Raw genomic sequence first — 16,486 nt, 5'->3', positions numbered from 1 at the left:
CATAATTAATACGATAATGCTTCATTTGCTTATTTTAACATAAAATTTCAGAAAACCTGTGATGCAAAACATAACTGACTTAATGTCAGTAACAAACTGTGGAGGTTTCATGGCATCTATTAGTTACAAACGTAACCCTCTTCACCTGTAGTGTCCCTTCACACACATGTTGGAGGACTGGTGGGTTAATAGAGGTCATCCAGTGGTGTCATTGATCTATTTTGAGGGAAACAACAAACAACTGTTGATATGTGTTGACAAAATCCAGTATGAACTGTTTTTAGGATAGACCGAGGTCCTTGTCTCGCCATCAGGGGGCGCCAGTGTTGTGTTTTCTTGTGCATTTGTCAAACTCCTGTCATAGTTAATAGAATCTCATGAGGCTCAGCTGGTGTGTTGTTTTTAGTTTAACACTTATCTGGGCTGATCAGGCCGACTCCTCATTGGCTCAGTGTAACTCTCCTACATGAGATATTTCAACTCTTTATGGCTGTGTATGTATGGCATGTCTTCAGTGTAAGAGCTGTTTAATTATTGACAGATTATAAGACAATGGGCCCCTGGTCACAGACATGTTAAAGGGCCGTGAGTGCCACAGCTGCCACCAAAATACTTGAGCATGTTATACAAAATACAATGGGAACTCTGCTGCTTTATCAGGGGAAATATGTAAAAAAAAAAAAATACATATATATAGTCAAAAATAGATAGGCCAACTCAGTGTTCAATATTAAAGGTCCAGTGTGTTGGATTTAAAGGGTTTTATTGGGAGAAATTCAGTGTAATATGATAAGTGTTTTGTTTAGTGTATAATCATCTGAAACTAGGAAGTGTTGTGTTTTCCTTACTTAAGAATTAAGTGTTTATATCTACATAGGGAGCTGGTCCCCATTTATGGAGATCACCATGTTGCACCGCCATGTTTCTACAGTAGCCCAGGACGGACAAACCAAACACTAACTCTTGAAAGGACCATTTACATTTTCACATCAGCTGTCATAGTTACAAGCCTATCTGCAATGAGCAGTGTCAGATATAGACTGGACTGTACTGTAAATGTTGAATTCCTATCTATATGGTGATAACTGATTATTTTTATGGCAGTTGTCAGTATTTTTCTGATGTAAGGAGTGATTTAAAAAGATATCCAAATTCCCTCTGTTAAAAAAATACATAAATAAAAAAAATAAATAAAATAAAAGAATAAAATAAAAATAAAATAAAGCAGCAATTTTGAGCCATGGCTTTATCCAATATTCAGATTTTTGTTCAGGAAATGTATGAAAATTAGATAATTCATTCATAAAGCTTGCTATAGAAAAAATAATTGACTTCCATGTTTCATGGCGATATCTATTAGTTAAAAACATAACCCTGTTCACCTGTAGTGTCCCTTCACACACAAAACATGAGGAAAATTGATGTTTTAAAAGAGATTAAAAAAAACCTTTGACTTTCATATGTTAAGAAATTAAAACAACAATTTGAACCCTGGCTTTATCTAATGATCAGATTTTTGTTCAGAAAATGTATGCAAATCAGTGCATAATTAATGTTTAATTTGGCAAAAGACTATATGTAATTAGGAAATGCCTCATTTGCATGTTTAGATATACAGCTTTAGAAAACTTGTCAAACAAAAACTAACTGTCGTAATGTGGGAAATCAACTAGGGAGGTTTCATGATAATATCTATTAATCAAAAGCTTTATAAGTGTCTTATTTTTAGTCTATAAACATATGGAATTTTACAGACCATTTTCTCAAAATGGGTTTTTACTGTGATGGAGACATTCCTAATTTTCCAGACTGTGACTGTCAGCTTAGTTCACAGTTTATAGCTGAGTTATTTCAGTTTAAATCAATAATAAACGCCTAATTATTACAGAAAATACTAATTTCCGTTATTTGCACGTGCTTTTAAATGATATAAATATTTTGATTATGTTTTATAACTTGTGTTTAGTTGTTTTCTGATGAGAGATGTGCGTGTGTTTGTCCTGCAGCTGGAGGTGTAGAGACACTACAGTCACATTCCACGAGCTCCTCTCTTCTCCCGGTGCTGTAGTAATTTCAACTGGGAGGTCTCCACTCAGCCAGCCAATCAGCGCACAGCTGTGTGCTGGAAACAGACTCTGATTGGCTCAGAGCAGCATATTGTTGCCATGCCGGCACCTGATTGGTCGGGCGGGTTGTCCGAACCCTCGAGACCCGCCCGTTTTCTCTCCTCAGTGAGGACGACGTTTTCCATCCTGAGCAGAGGAAGAAGAAAGAGCAGAAAGAGAAGAACCAGCTCACCGAGGTTTGTCTGGAGGAGAAGCGGCACCTTCGGCTGCTTTACCGGGATAAAAATACACAAAGCAGGCGGAGATAAGAGCGGTGTTCACCGGGGAACCTTCACGGTACGTTCCCCTCTGCTTTTGTTGTCATAGTGGCTGATAGTTTGAGTCCACTGCTCTGAGACACACTGGTGTCAAATGACACGAAATTCATCTTGTTCCTGTCTTTTCTCTCATGTGCATCTGCTTTTTGGATATTAATGACCAAATATTAGACCTGTAGTGTGCTGTGGAGACACAGTTAGGTCACTTTGGTGCTTTACTCATGGTGTCTCCTGGTTTGTCAGGCACATTGTTGCTATAGGGAAAAAGCACTTTGGGTTGCTGGAGCCTCTGAGAAGTTCACACAGTTTCTTTTAACCTCTGCTCTTTGACCTTTTGCAAACGTTTAACTTCTCTGTGTAGCTACAGTGCAAAGGAAATGAGCTCCAGAGATTAGTCTGTAGCAGGAGTCCCCACAGTGGGGAACCCCAGAGGAACAAAATGATGAACATATGAATGTCACAGCTGCTTTATCTTACAGAAAAGACCACCTGAAGTAACTCTTTCTGTAAGTTCAGTATCCTCATTTTGCATAAACTTCTATACCTTACATCTGTAACCATACTGGCATCCATGAATGATGCATTTAGGTGCAGTAAATGACAAACCTGTGGTATTTGAGATGTGATCTGAGCACTAGACAACTGTGTAAACCATCTTTACTGATCGTGAACATACTGAGATGTAGTCCTCTAGGTTGTGGTGGACTGGGATCAGCTTTATGTGTCCTGTACGTTGGGCTGGGTTTACCCCAGTTTGTGCCTCTCATGTAGATTCAAGTCACAGATTGAAGCATCCTGTAAGCTCTCCAAGGATTGAGAGAGAAGGTCACTGCTGTTTTGAGGGTCTTTACAAAATCCTCCAAATTTTTCTGCATCTCCTCGTCTGCATATTTGAGATTTTTAACCAACCCCTTAACAAAGTTGTGACTTCACTTTCTAATCCACACAGAGATGGAGATATACCGTATCTAATTGTATGCTTTACTGGACATGTACCAAGACTGAAACGTTTGCATAGTCTACTTAAATACTTTCATACACAGAAATGAGTGTATGTGTTTCTTGTGTTGTTTAATGGCCATTCAGTGTTTTTCAAAGATAATCAGGAATGTCTGACAAAGAAAACCAAGGCTGAGCTCTGTGACTGGAATGTAATGGTGATATGTAGGAAGCACAAACTGGGAAAGGACGCGAAGAACAATGTGCAAAATATTCATCTTCTCATTTTATTGGTGTTGACCACTGCTGCCCCAGGTTAAAGTGGTTAATGCTATCCGTGGCAGATTATATTAGCTAACAGTAATTAGGTTTGCAACAGTATGAGATTTTCATGGTATGATAACTGTCAAAGAAAATATTGTGGTTTCACTGTATCACAGAGTTCTTCATCTTCTTATTGTAAGTCAAAATGACCCTTAAAAGAATGAAAATGGAAGGTTCATTTTTGGTTTAACAAACATTTTATTACTATAAATGAAACTTGAAACCGTTTTTTAAAAGTCTTTCTTTTGAAAATAAGTAAAATAACAGTGAGATTCTCTGTCCAGTTGCACTTTTTTCAATAATGTAGATTAGCAATGTACACAGTATGATAACCGTCAACTTTTATATCACGGTATAGCCTGAACTGGTCCCCTAAACACAACATGTCGGCAGTGCTTTATACAGTAACATCCCTGTTTTATGTGGTTAATCTCATCCTCTGCTTGGACCGCATTGTTTTCACAGATTGTGGACATTTTTGGCCGCTGTTCTTCATCTTTGAGTTAGCTGCTAACTGCTGTCAGTTACATTATATATCTCTCATGGTGGGTCACAAGCACAATACATTGTCAAAAAGTTCTGTCTTGGTGGTTGTCCCTTTCACACAGACGTCATTTCGGTGCTGGTCCTATTTCCGCTGCCAGCTTAAGGCGAGACAACTCTGTCCCCCCATTCCACAATTGTAGATTTTATAAAGAACAGAGAGGTGGAATAATGGCAAAAAAAATTTCTGCCCTGAACAGGCAGTGTAAAAGGAGCTTTAGTTAAATACGGTGGTCCCACCTGTCGGACGTTTCTACTGTGCTTATTTTATGTACTGTGTTGTTTTGCTAGACTCTTAAAGAAATCAAATTTACTGGCAAATCACATACTGCTGTGGACGGGGGCTTTACAATACACACTAACCAATCAATACAGTTGTTCACCAGCAACATCAGCATTCTGCGAAGTGAAAGTACTGCTGTTTCCAATGAAGTCTGGAGGTTTTGAGATAATGACTTCAGTTCCATGTTGGACAGGGCTGTCTGGCAGCAAAGTAAAGTGGTGAAAATATTCTTAATAATGCGAACATTTGAGGCAGTGTTTGCTCAGCTCCATTTCATTTTATGTACGTTATGTGGATGTTTTCTACACAACAAACACTGTGATATGCAAATGGTATGATACTCGTCAATTTTAATATCACGGTGTTCCATAACGGCTTGAGTAAAACTTTTTGATGTTGTGTAGTGTTGTGTGCTTTCTGCAAGCCAGTGTCTGCGCACAGCCAAAGATCATTTTTGAGAAAGTTTAATTATCCCTCTGTAACACCACTCTGCAGCTGCTAGTGGACTGTGATTCTGCAGTTCAACAGATTGGTTATGCTTCTCTGGATAAATGGTGTGGAGTCTCCCAGTTAAACTTTTATTCATATCATATCAATAATTTAAAGCATATGAACTCAGTAGTTGTATGGGGATCTTCAGTGTGTGGAGCAAGTTGTGAGGAAAAATAAGGTGTAAACTGAGCTACAGCTGCTTCTTCAGATTGTCAGATACATTTAATTGAACAGTTTCTGAGCCTTATTAAGGCCAACAATAAAAACTGTTGTGTTGTTGGCTTCTCAGAGAGCAAAAGTGGAGTATAGAGCTTTAATTATTACTTAATTTATTCATTCATTCATTTTCCATAACCGCTTATCTTGTTAGGGGTCACAGGGAGGCTGGAGCCTATCCCAGCTGACACTGGGTGAGAGGCAGGGTTCACCCTGGACAGGTCACCAGACTATCACAGGGCTGACACATAGAGACAGACAAATCACGCTCACATTCACACCTACGGACAATTTAGAGTCACCAATTAACCTGCATGTCTTTGGACTGTGGGAGGAAGCTGGAGTACCTGGAGGGAACCCACACTGACACAGGGAGAACATGCAAACTCTGCACAGAAGAGCTCCCCCACCCCGGGGTTTGAACCAGGAACGCCCTTGCTGTGCTGACTTCAGTAATGCAAATGTTGAAGACTAAACATTTCAAACATGAAAGTCACGCATCAGGTCAAGGCTGATAATGGAAAAATGTCCAGCTCTGCATGGAGGTCGATCTCTCCCTCAACTCAAACGATTTAAAAATTGCAAGTAAAGACGTGACCCAAAATGTCAACATTCCTCTCAAATTAGAGCTGCAACTATTGGTTGATTAACTGAGTCGTCAACTGACATAGTTATTCAGCATTTTAATAATCATTTATTTGTTAAGTTATTTATAAAGCCAAATACCAGACATTTCCTAGTCCCAACTTATTGCTTGTGAGCTTTTGTCTCTTTCTTTCATATATGTCATATTAAACTTTTTGGATTTTGGACTGTTGATGGACAGAACATGCCTTGGTTTGGGCTTAAGGAAGTTGTGACACTGTTTTATGATATTTATACACCAAATGACTTATCGCTGATGACAGTAATCAATAGTTGCAGCCCTACCTTAAGTTTACATTCCACTTTACAGTGTGGCTGGGAGAAAACCTTTGGCCTTGTAGTGTTGCACAGCATACCTTAATAAAACCCTACTATTAAAAACAGTAAAATACGCCATTTTATTTGTATTGGTACTTGAAAAATGACAGCGTTTTAGTAAAAGCTGTATTTCCTATGACAGTGGTTCCCAACTGGTGGGTTGCAGGTAGGGTTAGGTACCTTTCATAATTGAACCGACACAGTACCGGTATCTGGAATTCGGTACTGGTCCCTAAAGGTACCTTATTTCTGTACATTTTAAAGTCTAAACTTCTCAGTTTCAACATTTTATTGAGAACATTTAGGAACAGTGCTGCACGTTAACTTTTGTCTGCACTTTTTTTTTTGTCGCCATTGTTGCTGAGTCTGAGGTGTGAGTTATGCGCTCTCGCACCGCCTCCACCTCAGGTACCGAAATTTGGCATCGATTCATTTTGAGTGAATCGGTACCAAGTACAAAAAGTACCGGGTTTCGGTACCCAACCCTAGTTGCAGGGCCATTCTGAATGGAACGCAGGTGACTCACAAACGTGTCACATTTGTAAAAAACGCACTTAATTTTGAAGTACAGTGAATTTCAGGCACAGAGCTTTTATTTTGAAGTGCTGTTTCCTGCTGTAGAGTGAGGAAATGACAGACATCTACTGGACAGAGACAGCAAACTAGCTCAACGATATGGTCAAACACAAGTATAAAGCTGAATGTGTTAAACTGTGGGACCTTGAACTAATGACTAAGGAGAAGCGCGTTACCCCCCAGAAAATGTTTACTGTTTTCCTTTTTCATTCATTCACACTGATCCACTATCTGCCATCAGAAAAATATTCCCTGAAGGTGGTTGTGTCATATACAGACTACATTATAGCACATCTGGGTCATGCAGCACTGTGAGTTTTCACGTTCAGTGTTTCCATTTATATGAGTTTATTCTTGTAGATTTATTACTTTATTCTCGTAATAATATGACTTTATTCTTGCAGATTTACGACTTTATAATGAAATTTAAGATTTTCTTTCTTTAACATGGCCCTAATCCTTCTTCGTAGCTTATAGCTTTTGGCTTGACTTGTCTAAAAAAATAGAATCGACTATGGGAAGTTCCAGATTTTTTAGTTTGTCAGACCCCCTCGGAGCATTTGATCCCAGAGACTCCCATCTGACCAGATTTTGACGTTTGTGCGCTGCATTCCTGCAGCATTTGTTTCTGATTTATCTGGTGAAATATTCTGGGTGGTCTCGAGCCTGGTGAGTTAGCATAAATTAAGACGGTTTCTCTCTTGTTGTTGTCAAATAAACTGCAGTTAGTTTCAAGTTAAATACCGGTTCCCTCACGGACTAAGCAGACCAACAATCTCTGCTGTAGAGCTTATGTACATATTTGCAGTGACTGACTGGCACTTCAGCTGGAGTTAACCTGCTTTCTGGGTGATCTGATGGTTTGCAGACAGGGCCGTGCAGCCATCTAAATCCCCTCTGTTTTTGAAGTGGTTAAATCTCCGACCACTCTCGAAGAGTCAGTGAATCATCACCGAACCACTAAAGGAATGGAAAATAAGCTCCACATCCAGAATGTAACTGGAGTCAGGTGGAGGGGACTTTAAATTTGTCTAAATCTGAGTATTTGAAGGAACAGTGTCAGGTTGTAAGGGGTGTCCCTGCATTTCTCTTAACTGCATGTCGTCATGAAGTGTCCCGAGGTTTCACACAGCAGACAGCACCATCTGTTTTTGCTGCTTGTAGCTGCCTGCTTTGTTGGTGCGTCGGCACCGCCAGTCTGCTCCCTCTTCATCTCTGCCTCCATCGTCACCTCTCTCACACATTAAACTCAATTCACTCCGCCCTGTGGGGTCCACAACGTTGGATCCACCCGTCTCTCTCGTAACCGTACGCACACATACACCGACATGTGGTTGGCACACACATGCGCGTGCTACGGGGGGACTTCTGTGTGTGGTTGTCATGGAAACAAAGAGTTTATGAAGGCAAAAAGGCAGAGCAAGAGCCATGTGCTCCAGGTTCAGGCACCATGTCTGATCTCTTTATGTGTGTGTGTGTGTGTACGCTATCATAAAAAGAGCTTCTATAAAAATGAAGCCTTCCTCAGGATACACTGTTTATATGTAAATTAGACGCCACTAATTGATATTTTTGAGAGCTAATGAGCTGGTACATTGAATAAAAACTGAGAGGGAGGATTAGTTTGCATACTGTGGTTTGAGAAAATACATGTTGCCGTACCAAGGATGTCATTTTCTGCTTGTGTCACTATTAGAAGTGACACAGAAACAAACAAAAAATAGACACACCCGTGGACTGAATCACAGTGTTCTTACAGTATCTTCCATGTAGAAACCCCCTACATAACGTACATAAAACAAAATGGCACTGAGCAAACACTGCCTCAGATGTGTGCTTTATGCAGAATATTTTCACCTCGTCACCTTGCTGTCAGCCCTTTCCAACAGGGAACTGAAGTCATGATCTCAAAACCACCAGACTCCACTGACTAAAGCAGTACTTTTACTTCATGGAACACGGGCGTTGCCAGTGTACAGCTGCCTCAGTTGATAAGTGTGTAAGGTAAAGTCCCCGTCCACAGCTGGTAGATTTGGTTTATCAAAGATGGTAGCAAAGCAACACAGTACAAAATAAGCACAGCAGAAATGCCAAACAGGTAGGACTAGCATATTGTCTATAAACACACACTGGAGGGGCATGATGCTGGTGTTGTTTGATTTTGTATAAAAAACCAAGTTGGCATAATGAAGGGACTTCATAGTGGCCCTATCACAGGATCTCTCTGTAAAAGGGCTTTTATATCTTTAAACGTTACAGTCAGGGCTGAAAATAACAACAGACATAAAGTTAGTGTTTTAATTAATCTTCACAATTGACATCAGTTGCCAGTGAACTTGTTGTTAGTTTACAGTGATCCATTCATCCATTTTTATCCGCTTATCTGGGGACGGGTCGCGGGGGCAGCAGGCCAAGCAAGGCACCCCAGACGTCCCTCTACCCAGCAATGCTTTCCAGCTCCGCTGAGGTGTTCCCAGGCCAGATGAGATATATAATCCCTCTTGTGTCTTCTGGGTCTGCCCCGGGGCCTCCTACCAGTGGAATGTGCGCGAAACACCTCTAACAGAAGGGGGATCCTGATCAGATGCCTGAAACACCTCAACTGACCCCTTTCAACGCAAAGGAGCAGCGACTCTACTCCGAGCTCCCTCCGGATGTCCGAGCTCTGAGAATCGCCACCTTATCACGGTGGAGGGGTTTGTGTGTCCCTATGAACCTGGAGACTGTAGCCCCTTTTACACGGCCAGATTTTCGGCAAATGTTGGGCCGTTTTGCCGGCAAGCTACAAGCGTTTAGACACACAGAGCCGGACTGGCGAGTTGATCCGAGGTACCCAATTTTCTGCCTCATAGGGTAGTCATATTGGCGGAACCTTTTTGGTTTAAAGAGACTGAGGCGCCCCTCCGCCACCGGAGGGGCTGTTGATGACTTGTGGGAGGAGCTGTTGATGATGCTGCACGTGCTACCCGCTGGCATTGGATAAACAGGAAACAGCTGAGAGCAGGAATTAGCGAGCAGCTAGTAGCAAGAGGGAAACGCAAACCTGACAGACACAGTAAAGATGAGCAACTGGGGAGACAAGGAATTGCGCGCCCTCCTTGCCCTCGCAAATGAAGAGCCCATTAACCGTCAGATGACGGGGACGGTGAAGAACGGGCCAACTTATGAGAGAATCACCGAAGGACTGACTAGCCGCGGCTTCCCTCCCACGTCACTGTTTACGTCATACGCTGAGCTTCATGTTTTGTTGCTCACGCCCCCCCATTGCCCCGAAAAAGGCACATTCTGTATGAACAAAAGTAGGCAAGTGGCATTTTGCTGCACTCCCGATTTTGCTTTTATACTGCCAATGCTGAAAAAAGACTGATTGGGCTTTCCTGCAAATTTGCACAATTCCTGTTTAAAAAGGGCTTGTGTTGCCGGTGCTAATAGTCCCGGGTAGGGTCTCTCAAGGTGAAGTTGTCCCAGGGGAGGGGCCAGACTAAGAGCAATTCAAGAAGACCTTGCTTACATGGCATATTTGGACCTCGCCCGGTATGGGGACACCATAGCAAGACTTGGCCAGTGAGCATCTGATGGCTGGGCCTTGGGGCCAGTTCGGGTTCAGCTCAAATAAATAACATGGAGCCATCACCCTGTGGGCCCACCAAGTGCAGGGACAGGAATCAGGGTTCGGTGCATTGTGTGTTTATTTCAGCAATATGCTTTTATGGAAATAACTGGCAGAACAGAGCTGTGGTGGTGGTGCTGTGTGTTGAATACGTTGTGAAATACTGACCAGGCTGTGTCCAAAGGATCCAGTATGGAAACTGTAGTTATAGTTGCCACCAAATGCTCAGTTATATTCTTGGTCCTGTTTACTTATTGTTGGAACAGGAGCTTACTGATGTGTGTTGCTATTTTTTGCAGTGTTTTATTCAGACTTTGCAAATATGGTTTGGCCTTTTCTTTCCACTGTGTGTCCTGTGTCAATCCAGCAGACCTTTTGTTTGTCTCTCTTCCTGTGTGGAATATCAACATCCTCTCATTTGCCGCTCCACCCACTGAATCTCGGGCCAAACCAGAGGAGCCAAGTCTTTCTGCTACCTCTGTCTGCGTCTGCTCCTACACATCTCCCTGTCCCATCACTTATCTCCGTCTGCTCCAACTGTTTCTTTACGTCTGCGGTAGGAGGACGTGTATTCCACTTACGTTGAGACTCTTGAGGGCTGTAACACAGGTAAGAATGCTGTCATATTTGTCCTTGTGCATTTGGAAGCAGTTGGTATGTAGCTGACAGGCTGTGTGTGCCCCGGCCGACAGTGTACCTTGAGTCACTGCGGCTGCTTAAACACATTCCAATCCCCTCACACTGTTTACTTTCCTCTCAGCATCTCCCCTCTACCTCACTCTCTTTTTCTTTGTTTCTCTACAGGCTCTCTCAGTTCACACGCTCTATCCTTCCTGTCTCCAACCTCTCAATCTGTTTTTCCTCCTTCACTCTGCCCTCTCCTCCCTCTACGTGTTGTTCTCTTCATCTCAGTGACTGTCAGGCCTCTGGAAGGTCACGGAAGTCAAGTTGTTGTCAGCATGGGGTCTGTAGAAGCAGACCCCATGCTTCTCAGGCTACATCCACACCTTGTGTCCACACTACTCCAGTGTTTTGGAAATTCTGAAATGGACCTATGAAAACGCTGCTGACGCAGTTTTAGTTTGAAAATTCCTGGGTTGAGTTTTAGTCTGGACGGGCGGAAATGGGGACTTTTGAGAACAGTGATGATGACAACCCTAACCCTCGACCTTACCCAGACACCCATGTTCACTTCCCCATCAGATTTCATCAGTCACAGCTTGTCAAGTCAAAACTTTATAGCTGGTCTAAATACCTTTTGTGATTTCATCATTCTTGTGTGGGTCATGTTACTCCGTTACTATCGGCACAGCCTCCTCCGGTGATGGATGATGCTCCCAGTACTGCTCTAATATGTCCCGTATTTGCTTTGTGACGACTCCCAACCTGGTTTCCACTGCTTGACTGCTTTATACTCATGTGTTACTGTCAGTAACAGTTTCACTTCATCAGTGGTCCAGCCCAAGAAATTTCTGGTCATTTCTGCACCATCTCTGTAGTATTTTGTATAACTAAAGTCCCTTTTAGACTGGCTTTTCAAGGCAAGAATGCCATGCCCTTATTCCGTCTCGCCTTTCTTTATAAAAGGTACGATCAGGGAATTGGGGGACAGAGTTGCCTCCCATTTATGCCTGCATCAAGAAGGTAGTAACAGTGTAGGTACGGATGCATGGTATTGGATTTTCTGCCAATATGTTGATATACGACAACTCATTATCATAACTGATATCGATATATCCATATCCACAGCACTACGGGACTCAACATAGGACATCGTGGGTTTTTTTTGGCATCAGCCTTTGGATTTAAAACTGTTTTTTTCTGTGAAGGACCTCGTCAGGCAGCGGCCTCTGGATGTCATGTGGACAGGACGGTGAGGTGTTTTAAATTACTGAGCTCTGAATGCACAGATTCACTCCTCTGAGCTTCAGTGTACATACGATGTAGACCTTCACAGGCTGTAACACTAACACATTTGTGAGCCTAATTGTTTTATTGTTCAGTATACCAATACTGATGATGTACCGGCATTATCGTGCATCTCTAGTCTGTGTAGCAGACTGGATGAGGCTGTGGACGATACAGGGTGACGTTGTGATGACTTGTAATACGTGCCACCCACTCCTGGGAGATTTAAAAGGCAGTAAATAGCAGTTAGTAGCTAACTCACAGAAGAACAACAGCTGAAAAATGTCTGCAAATGGAGGAGACAATGATGTCAGATCAGCCGCCATATAACAGGAACGGTAAATGATTGTAGTTACCATGTTAATGCTATTGTTATTGTTTAGAAAGTGCTGCCAATGCCTCTGTTATATGTCACACTAGAGGTTGATGCTGTTGTGTTACATGTAACGCCCGTCGCGCCTCTACTGCTTTTGGGATGCTGGCATGCTATCTAAAATCACACACCGGGGTGGCATGATGCTGCCTTTGTTTGGTTCTGTATAAAAAAGCAAAGGCGGCTTGAAGAATGGACTTCATAGCAGCCCTATAGTGTGATCTCTGTTTTAAAAAGTAACTAACAGTAACGCCTGAGCTCTGTCAGTTGTCTGCCAGCATAAACACATGGATGCCTCTGTATTGCACAATCAGCTTTGTTGACACGGGAGGTGTGATCAGAGAGAGGTGGAGGTGTTAGAAAGACAGCTTATCTGTTACTACGCAGAAACAGATGACAGGAATGAATCAAAAAGCTTGCTTTTTAGGGATGGAAATGCTGGCCTAGCATGAATGGAGCAATATATGTTTTATTAATATTCATCTGCATCAGAGAAGCTCGGAGTTCTCGTAGCTATAGCCCAGCAGATCCTGACAAAATATCAGAGTTGGGGTTTGGATTTAGTTATTTTCAGATGTCTCGTGAAGCGACAGAAACTATTGATTCAGTCACACACTCTGCAGTGTAGCTGCTGTTAATTACTCAGTGTCAATGCAGATCATGAAACCCTGAAATCTGAGTAGTTGCACAAAGGTTGCTCAAACTCCAAACAGAAGCAGTGCAGAGAGCTGCAGTGTGAGAGCAGGCAGCGTTTTATTCTTGGAGGGAGTGTGTTTCCATCTGAGTGGAAGAGTGTGTGTGTGTGTGTCTATGTTTAGCTGTGTTTGTTTAGGACTTGGTAATTATGGCTGGCAGCAGAGTTTGAGTTAGAGCAAGCAGAGGAATGCCTTTGGTCTGCTCCTGTCACTGAAACTTAACTCTGGGCTTTTCAAACGCTTTAACCTGTGAGTGTGTGTGAACCAAATGTTCTCATGACAAGTACATTCTTCTGGAGTGTGCAGCACTATGCATTTTTTGATTGATTGCTTGCATGTGTGTGTTTGTGTGTGACTTGTGAAATGGCCGACGTTGCCCCAGCAAGCCTTGACCTCTGAATTCTTGAACACACATGTACGCATGCATTCTTTTTCCAGGCTCCTTAACAAGGAAGAAACCATAACTTATCCCGTAACACACTCACACACGTAATAAACACACATGCATATATGCACACACACAGGCTTCCTGTTTGGGTAGAACCAGTGGATGACATCATTGGCTGCTTCTGGTGGCCTCTAGGTGATCTGTCTTCCAGATGTAGAGAATAGGAGCAGCAGATGGCTGCGCTGGGTGGAGTCACTGGCAGTTGGGGGTCACCACCATCCTGTTTTAAGACCTAGTTTGGTTGAACAGAGGGACAAATTTATACCCTATACCCTACTTTATACTTTGGAGCTGATATTTAATGTTGTGCCAAAAGTATTGCAGAGCATTTCACGCATTAATGCATAATTTCATCTTTTGTCATCAAGGGTGCAACTAAAGATTATTTTATCCAGATTATTTTCTCAGTTAATTAATAATATATAAAACAGCCCATCAGAATTTCCTACAGCTCAAGGCAACATTGTTGAAGGTCTTTTTTTATCCAGCCAGCAGTCCAAGACCCAAAGATCTTCAGTTTTCTTTAAGATAAGGAAACGCACCGGATTTTCCCAGTTTAGTGGCTGGAAGTGTCACATGTCTTGGCATTTCTGTTTGACAAATGACTTGAATGATTAATTAGTTATAACTTTTTCATTTAGGTGCAGCGGCACATAATTTAAACCCCATTTCCACCAAAATTAGTGCAAGTGGGTTTTTTAAACACGAGTAAACCCACTAAGAATAGGCTATAGACTTCTTTCCCATTGCCAGTGGACCAGAGATGTGTACACGGCTCTGAAGCAGATGAGTATGCCTTTCTGTGTGTGAGTGTTTGTTTTTTTGGTGTGTCATGTTTGACGTCACAGACAGGCTGGAAAACAGATTAGTGAACAGTAGGAAGTAGCATAGAAGCCTGTGAAAACTAACGGTGGTTACTTCTTTTTATACGTCTTACTTATTTAGTCTCTCTTTAAAACTCGGTGCAGACTAATTTGGATTGATGTTTGAGCGCTGCTTGGGTAGAGATGGATGGTGTCATTGCATCTCGCCGCCTAAGGGGCTAAAATCAGCACATTCACCCTGGTGTTGTGTTTCCATCAGTGCTAATCAGAGCTGGAGCCAATAAATACCAGTGACTACACATTCTTTTGACCCTGGTGTGAATGCTGATTATAACCTTTCCCATTAAAGAGCCTTATGATGGTGGGTGTGTTCCTGGGCATGTCACACTGGTAGGAGGCCCTGGGACAGACCTAGAACATGCTGGAGGGATTATATATCTCATCTGGCCTGGAACACCTTGGGGTCCCCCAGGAGGAGCTAGAAAGCGTTGCTGGGCAGAGGGACGTCTGTGGTGCTTTGCTTGGGCTGCTGCCCCCGCGACCCGGCCCGGGCTAAAATGGAAATGGATGAATGGGTGGTTAGCGGGTGCTAGTGGGTTTTTTGAGCATTGGAAAAGAGGCTTTAGATGCACTCAAAAGTTTTCATTGCACCTTTTGGTTTGTTTTTTTTTTTGGTTCCTATATCCATTGATAATTTCTTAACTATGGGTGTTAGGGTTCAACCTCTCAACTCACAATAAAAGGCTCCGTCACTTTTTGTACCAAACTTGGAATCATTATCGACAACCCATCTACTGTCACAGATTTCTTTTCACCTGTGCAGCGCCTGTTTAAAACGTGCCTGTTTGTAACCGGATGATTGCTTTGCCTCTGGTATTGCTGCTTGCAGCTTCTTGAGAACCTCTCATCCAAAGATCTCCACACCCAGCACTGCCCTTCCTTTGGTCCTGAGCAGCACACCTGCCATGAAATAGATGTGTCCCCTGGCATTGCTAGAGTGCAAGTGTCATTTGCTAAAAAACATTGCCATTTGGGACCAAAAACACAAATGCATAAGCCGATCTATTCCTTTTCATTTATTTTGAACAGACAGTAATGCAAGTGTCAAAGATATACACAGTCCTCTTGCTGGAGATTGAGGCAACATTTTGCCCAATGACAACTTTTGTAAACTACTTTTCCTCATAGAAATAAGGACCATTTCAAACACTTCTGTATTACTCTGTACAACAAACACTGAACACCTTCCCAGAGGCAGCAACAGGCTATAAACTGAAAAGCATCTCTCAAGCTATAAAATTGAAAACACAAAATGAATAGAATAATAAAAATAACTTGTTTCAGTTAGTTCCATCTCGACTTCATGCCAGTGTCAGTCCCAGTTGCTTCAGTATTTGTTTTTTAATTCATTCTACTTTGGCACCTAAAGGCTGCGAGCATAAGGAGTTGGGCTTCGGTTTGTTTTTCCTTGCCCCCATGATCGGCATTTCTGGCTGATGCTGTCGAACGTCTGTTAGCATATTGAATATGTTAACATTCACATACCACACAACAGTGGAGCAGCAGTGATACACCGTCTTTGTTTTATGCACAACTCTCCCTCCCGTGCTGTTGGAGCGGATCAGGAACCTGCAGATGGGTCTTCAAGCTTCAGTGTTTCATTCACCCTCACCATAGTGTGACTGACTTCCACACCAATTTGCTTGGTGTGTTAACTTTAGCACCTGTTGCTCACGGTGTACACCTGCTGAAAGTTCCCGTGTGGAACTCTCTCTTGTCAACTTTGGTTACGCTTTTGTGTATCAGGATAATAAATGTCAGGCACACTGGTGCAACCAAAGTGGTCTCAATCTGGAGCCCTGTGGGGAACCCTGTGTTTTTTATTTAATGGAAGAAAGGGCAATTGTTT

At 42.4% G+C, this 16,486-nt stretch overlaps 1 protein-coding gene across 2 annotated transcripts in view; it reads left to right on the top strand.

Moving 5' to 3' along the window:
- The first annotated feature begins 2,209 nt into the window (after nucleotides 1-2,209).
- The window catches only part of ccdc102a (coiled-coil domain containing 102A), a 102,256-nt gene continuing 87,979 nt past the window's right edge, over nucleotides 2,210-16,486 (top strand). The window contains exon 1 of one of the 2 annotated variants that reach the window (XM_049561725.1): nucleotides 2,210-2,402. The gene's annotated coding sequence lies outside the window, so the exon portion shown is untranslated. Of the gene's footprint in view, nucleotides 2,403-10,798; nucleotides 10,939-16,486 lie in introns of those variants that run through there. The other variant, XM_049561729.1, reaches the window with a different exon arrangement.

Source organism: Epinephelus fuscoguttatus, linkage group LG2, assembly GCF_011397635.1.
Source record: "Epinephelus fuscoguttatus linkage group LG2, E.fuscoguttatus.final_Chr_v1".
Lineage (NCBI taxonomy): Eukaryota > Metazoa > Chordata > Actinopteri > Perciformes > Serranidae > Epinephelus > Epinephelus fuscoguttatus.
Note: the sequence above shows the minus strand (reverse complement) of the source record. Positions and strands in the feature narration are given on the sequence as shown.